The following is a 6000-nucleotide window of genomic DNA, read 5'->3' as shown; positions in this document are numbered from 1 at the left end:
GGACATGTAATTGAAAACTTATGAAATGTTTATTTCTGAGATAATCAGTTTCGTATTTTTTAATTGAGGCTGACCTTGGAAAAATAAAATCACAGAAAGTGAAATAGTAGATTTTAGGGATTTCTGTATCATGGATGTGATTAATAATAACATATTAAGCAGCAATCCCCTCTTGTCCTTTCCTTGAGCCAATGAAAACCATTATCACAATTTTCTTCTGAATTGACTAGTTTAGATTCTTTATACAAATGGAATCCTGCTTTGTTTGTCCTTCTGTGATGGCTCATTTCATTCAGTATAATGTCCATCCAGGATTATCATCCAAGTTGTTGCAAATGGTAGGCATCATAGCTTTTCCAGCTTGAATAATATTCCATTGTATGCATATTGTAAAGTAGAAAGGGCGCCCAAGATCAGGAACCATGGAACAAAAGTAAGGCACCCAAAGAAGTTTATTGGGGCGGGGGGGGCGCGTTCCTGGAGAGGTTCACCCGTCCTTGAACAGGTGAGGGCTGGGGAACTTGGGGACGCGGGCAGAACTGGAAATTCTAAGGACCGAAGCTCACCCAAGACTGTTTGCATAAGCAGTAAAGAGAGAGAGTGAGATTTAAGGTACCAAGAAATATCTTAGGCGTGGAAATTTTGCAAATAGATCAATAAAACAGTTTCATCCCAATGCATGCTTCTCAGCCTCAGATTTCTGAGAAGCGTCTGCGTAATATAAACTCATGAGGACCTTCATTACCATAAAGTGGTATATTTCGACTCCCAAGTGGTCTCCATTTATAAATTTATAAATTTATATAATATGATATTTAAGAAATATTTACAGTATAGATCACATGGGACATTTTTAGGTATTGATCTTACCGAGATGCAAAAATTGAAGGGTCAGTGGACCTTTACCCTGAGCTCACCAACCTCCGACTTGACACATGCATCGTCAAGGGACCCAGGACATGCGTTCTTTCAGTTTGGTTTGATTTGTTTTAGTATGTTGCCCATCTGATGTCTGATCATAAGCCCGAGCGGATCAGAGAAGTGAAGCTGGCCAAAGAGGGTCAAGGGTGGCAGTGGAGAGGGACTTAACACGTATCCTGTCAGAAGTGATCTCTCAAGACAGGTGGAAACTAGTACAGGTCAGAGGGACTGCAGGGGACAGGAGGAAGAGGCAGGAGTCCCAGCAGGGTCCGGTGTGTCCTGGGGAACCCTATCTAGTAGAGGTCCCTTTGCACTTCCTGACAACCACACACCATTTTTTTCTTTTGTACCAAGGATTGAACTCAAGGGGCACTCGACCACTGAGCCACACCCCCAGCCCTTTTGTGTATTTTATTTAGCGACAGGGTCTCACTGAGTTGCTAGCGCCTCACTTTTGCTGAGGCTGGCTGTGAACTCCTAATCCTCCTGCCTCAGCCTCCCAGATCACTGGGATTATTCATTTGTGTTCTTCATGATTCCTGTTTTGGCCTGGGGGGAGATGAAATCTCAGTGCCATTTTGATTTGCATTTCTCTGATTGCCAGCAAAGCAGAACCGTTTTACTCAATGTATTTGTTTCTTCTTTTGAGTATCATGGTACGCTATAATTTGAGTTCCATTGCTCCAAATCATGTTTTGTGGAATTGGTGTTGGACGATGCTCATCTTTCCATAAATGCCTGCAGAATGCATACTTACTTTATACATATGTATATGTATGTATATATATATTTTAGATTTTTTTAATTAATTTTTATTGTTGGTTGTTCAAAACATTACATAGTTCTTGATATATCATATTTCATACAACTGATTCAAGTGGGATATGAACTCCCATTTTTACCCCGTATACAGATTGCAGAATCACATCAGTTGCACATCCATTGATTTACATATTGCCATACTAGTGTCTGGGTTTATATATATTGAGTGGTAATAACTTCCAGGGCTGCCATTTCAGGATGCCATTTTTCTTACATGGCTTACTTTGGTGTATGAAAATGTTTACATGATAGGAGGGAGAAAAACTATCTGGTGAGACTTAAAAAAGACAAGGAATCAGTGGTACAGTGAAGAGAATGAGAAGATTCACGAAGAATGAATTTGTAGGTGTTGAACTAGAGCTGAGATGATGGAAGGGGTGGCAGTGAGCAGATTTCGACCTTCAACTGTCTCAAAGGTGTGTGCATGATGCTAAGGCAACAGGAAGACACTGAAGAGTTTGCAGAGTGTGAGATGATTCTGTGTCAGCAGCCAGGGTCTCCGGATGCTGCAGAGAGGAGCTTCAGAATTCTTATGACAATACAAATCTGATGAGAAGAAAATGCTCAATTTCCTTTGATTAGAAACACCAGGTCCAAGCTTTGCAGCATTTATTGTTGAAAGGACCAAACTTTCCTACGAAAACCCTCAAGAAATTAATGGAATGCTGTTTTAGGACTTGTGACGGACTAATAAGTAAGCCTTACTTTTTAAAATCGAATTTCTCTTTCGCATTTAGTTACAGTTATTAAAAAGAATGGCGCTATGGCTGGGCCCATTGGTACATGCCTGTAATTCCAGCAACTCTGGAGGCTGAGGCAGGAGGATCACGGGTTAGAGGCTATTTGGAACGACTCAACAAAACCTTGTCTCAAAATAAAAATGGAAGAAAAGGCTAAGGATATATCTCAGTGGAAGAGCACTTGCCAAGCATGCAGAAGCTCCTGGGTTTGATCCCCTGTAGAAATTTTTTTTGAAAAAAGGAACTATTTATGTGTTTTTCTTTAACCTCACCACCTCACCATAACTATATGTTGAAAAAACTACCTCCCCTAGTTATTGAGGCCTCTCAACCTGATTGTTGCTGTTGTGATGATTTTTACTCATTAGTGTCCCTGTGCTTGTATTTGAATATTTTTTAATGTATCCTGATACTGAACTATGTTAGAATTTTTTCAACGGCAGGAGTATATTTGAATAGCACATCTGTCTTCCCCAGTACTAAGTAGAACATGCTACAAACAGCTCCTTAAACCATATCTTACTGGGTTGCAATGGGGTTGGGGTTGGAGCTTTCACGCTGCTTAAAACTTTATCTACAAAATTGCAATTTCATTTTAAAATGAAAATGAGTAAAATTTGGCACGCAGGTATACTCGCAGGGTAACCCTAGTTATAATAGATCCCAATAAATTTCTCCTTTGAATATTGAAATAAAAACAGGTGCACTAAGAAGATTCAAAATGAAATTTTAATCATTTCAGATTGTTGAATAGCTGTTCAGCTTTTTTTTAAAAAAAATTATTATAGTTGTTTTCAGTTTGGTTGTTTTGTTTTTTTCATATTGTTGGAGTGATTCCAGAGGTGCTCAACCACTGGGCCACTCCCCAGCCCTATTTTATCTTTTATTTAGAGACAGGGTCTCACTGAGCTGCTTAGCACCTCGATGTTGCTGAGGCTGGCCTTGAACTCTTGGTCCTCCTGAGCCGCTGGGATGACAGGCGTGGGTCACTGTGCCTGGCTTCTGTTTTGTGTTTGTTGTTATATCTACATTCACCGGAAAACAACAGCTACTACAAAATCGTGAAATATTCATAGACATCTTTATGATTATTCAGGTGTCCCTAGAATTCTTCTGGGCATAGAGGGATCTAATCTGTGTCCTCTACTCAGTACTAGGGACATAGACATGTTATTCAAATACAGTTTGTTTCAAACTGTAATGTTCTCAATGGCGTTTTTTGAAAGAAGGTAAAAATGGATTTGCCTTGCGTCATTCACTGTTGACCCGAGTGCCTCACGAGTGCCTGTTCCCTGTGGCATTCACAATGAGTGGCTCTTGGTTTGTCACTTCCATAGTGTGTATTCCTTGCCGCACACCTGTGGGTGGCGGTTATTTTGTCTTGTTTTTTTTTCCTAGCTCTTACGTAGGTGCAGCCATGTTAAATAGGCACATGGGTGGACTCAAGTCATTCTGTTCCCCTTCCCAGTTGGACCTCCCCACACCACCCCAGAAAATCACTCTTCTGAATTCTTACCCCTTAGAATCTATTTTTTTTTCATGTTCTGGAATTTTACATCAATGGGAAAATATAGTATACATACTTTTTAAAATTTTAGTTGTGGATAGACCTTTATTTCACTCATTTATTTTTATGTGGTGCTGAGAATCGAACCCAGTGCCTCACACCTGCTAGGTGAGTGCTCTACCACTGAGCCACCTCCCCAGCCCTAATATTCCATTTTGATGAGTGAGTGAGAAACACTTAGGACAGTGCCAGACATAATGGTATTAACTCAATGGCTTCGACATTATTATAAGAAAAAAAAGCAATGTATTATTATTTAGTTATGGGGACTGTAATTACAGTGACAAGTAGCAGTTATTACTTGATTCATATCCTGGCTTTACCACTTCTCAGCTGTGTGACTTCAGACAAGTTACTTGGTTTCTCAGTGTCTCGGTTTCCTCATCCGTACAGTGAGAAAAAAAAAATGTCATGCCTGTTTCATAAGGTCATTGTCATAGTAAATGTGCCAATAGATTTCTTGGCACATGGTAAATCAATACACACGTTTTGACTGTTACTATTTGGGGCAGTAGTAATATTCTTCCATGTCTTTATTAGGATTCAAGTTCTTTAATGTAAGGAGAAGTAGTTTGTTTGAATATTTGCATTATAATACTTCGATAGAAATTTATTTTTTTGTTTTGTCTGCTTTTATTGATTTTATTTTTTCAAATAAACCACAGTGGAATGCACTACTATTCTTATTACACATATAGAGCACCATTTTTCATATTTTTGTATATAAAGTGTGTTCACGCCAATTCATGCCTTTAAACATGTACTTGGTTTTTGCATTGCAATTCTTCTTACACAGATATACCACACTTTTTCATATCTCTGTTTGTATACAAAGTACGTTGACACCCAATTATATCCAAGGACCTCGTTTACCTAAATACACTTTAAAAGGATAGGCAGCCAGGCATGCTGGTGCACTCTAAGAATCCCAGCAGCTTGTGGGGCTGAGGGACGAGGAGGATCCCAAGTTCAAGGTCAGTCCCAGTGATTTAGTAAGGCTCTAAGCCACTTTGTAAGATCCTGCCTCAAAATAAAATAAAATAATAAAAAGAGGTGGGAGGATATTGCTCAGGAGCAAAGTGCCCCTGGGTTCAACCTCAGTGCCATAAAAAAAATGTAGGTGGCACTATGAGCCTTGAATTTGTATCAGTTGTCCGTTTTCATGCCACAGAGTATAAAATTCAGGATCCTAAAATGAAAACCTCTTCCTTAGCTAATAATTTGGGAGTCAGCCCCGAGGAAGGACAGCACCCAGGGCTCTGTGGACCTGCTCAGCCCCAGGGCACAGGGTGGGGAAGGAGAGTGTGTCTTCCACAGTAGGCAACAGGAACAGGTTCCTTGCAGAAAACCACCTTCCACCGCTTAGGAGCAGGCTGTCTCCAGTTCTCTTGGTCAAGGGCATTAAAATTTGTCAGAAAAAGAGAGATGTGGAGACTTTCACTTAACCCATCATTTAAAAGTGATGAATATTTGAAGACTCTCAAGCAGAGACCACACTTAAATGGCGATGCTTGGGAAAACAGGATCTGGCCCCAGACGCCTAGATTACTGCCAGCTTCCAGGACAGAGGGTGGTCCAATAGAAAAGGCAGCTGAGATAGTACAGGACAAAGGGCAGAAGAAAAGTGAACTGGTCCCTAGATACTGCACCGGACAGGCTGGGCGTGTAGACAGATGATCAGCTTACGTTGTTACCACCCTTTACTGAAACAGAGAAACTTAATTCCAGTGCACTAGAAAACTGCATTTTAGGGACAAACTGGTCTTTCAGCTTTTCTTGGAAAAAAAATAAGATCTTCAGTTTAGGACTCTAAAAGTTCTGTGAGTTTATTGTAAGCCATCTTACTTCTGTTTTCTTCCAAATAGAGCAGAGAGTTCAATGGAAGAAGTTTGGGTCGAAAAAAATGGTGAGATTCTGAAGTTTTTCTTCGGGCCTTTGATTGTAGGTATT

This window comes from Callospermophilus lateralis, unplaced genomic scaffold (assembly GCF_048772815.1).
Source record: "Callospermophilus lateralis isolate mCalLat2 unplaced genomic scaffold, mCalLat2.hap1 Scaffold_261, whole genome shotgun sequence".
In the NCBI taxonomy this organism is placed as follows: Eukaryota; Metazoa; Chordata; class Mammalia; order Rodentia; family Sciuridae; genus Callospermophilus; species Callospermophilus lateralis.
This window is presented reverse-complemented; position numbering follows the sequence as displayed.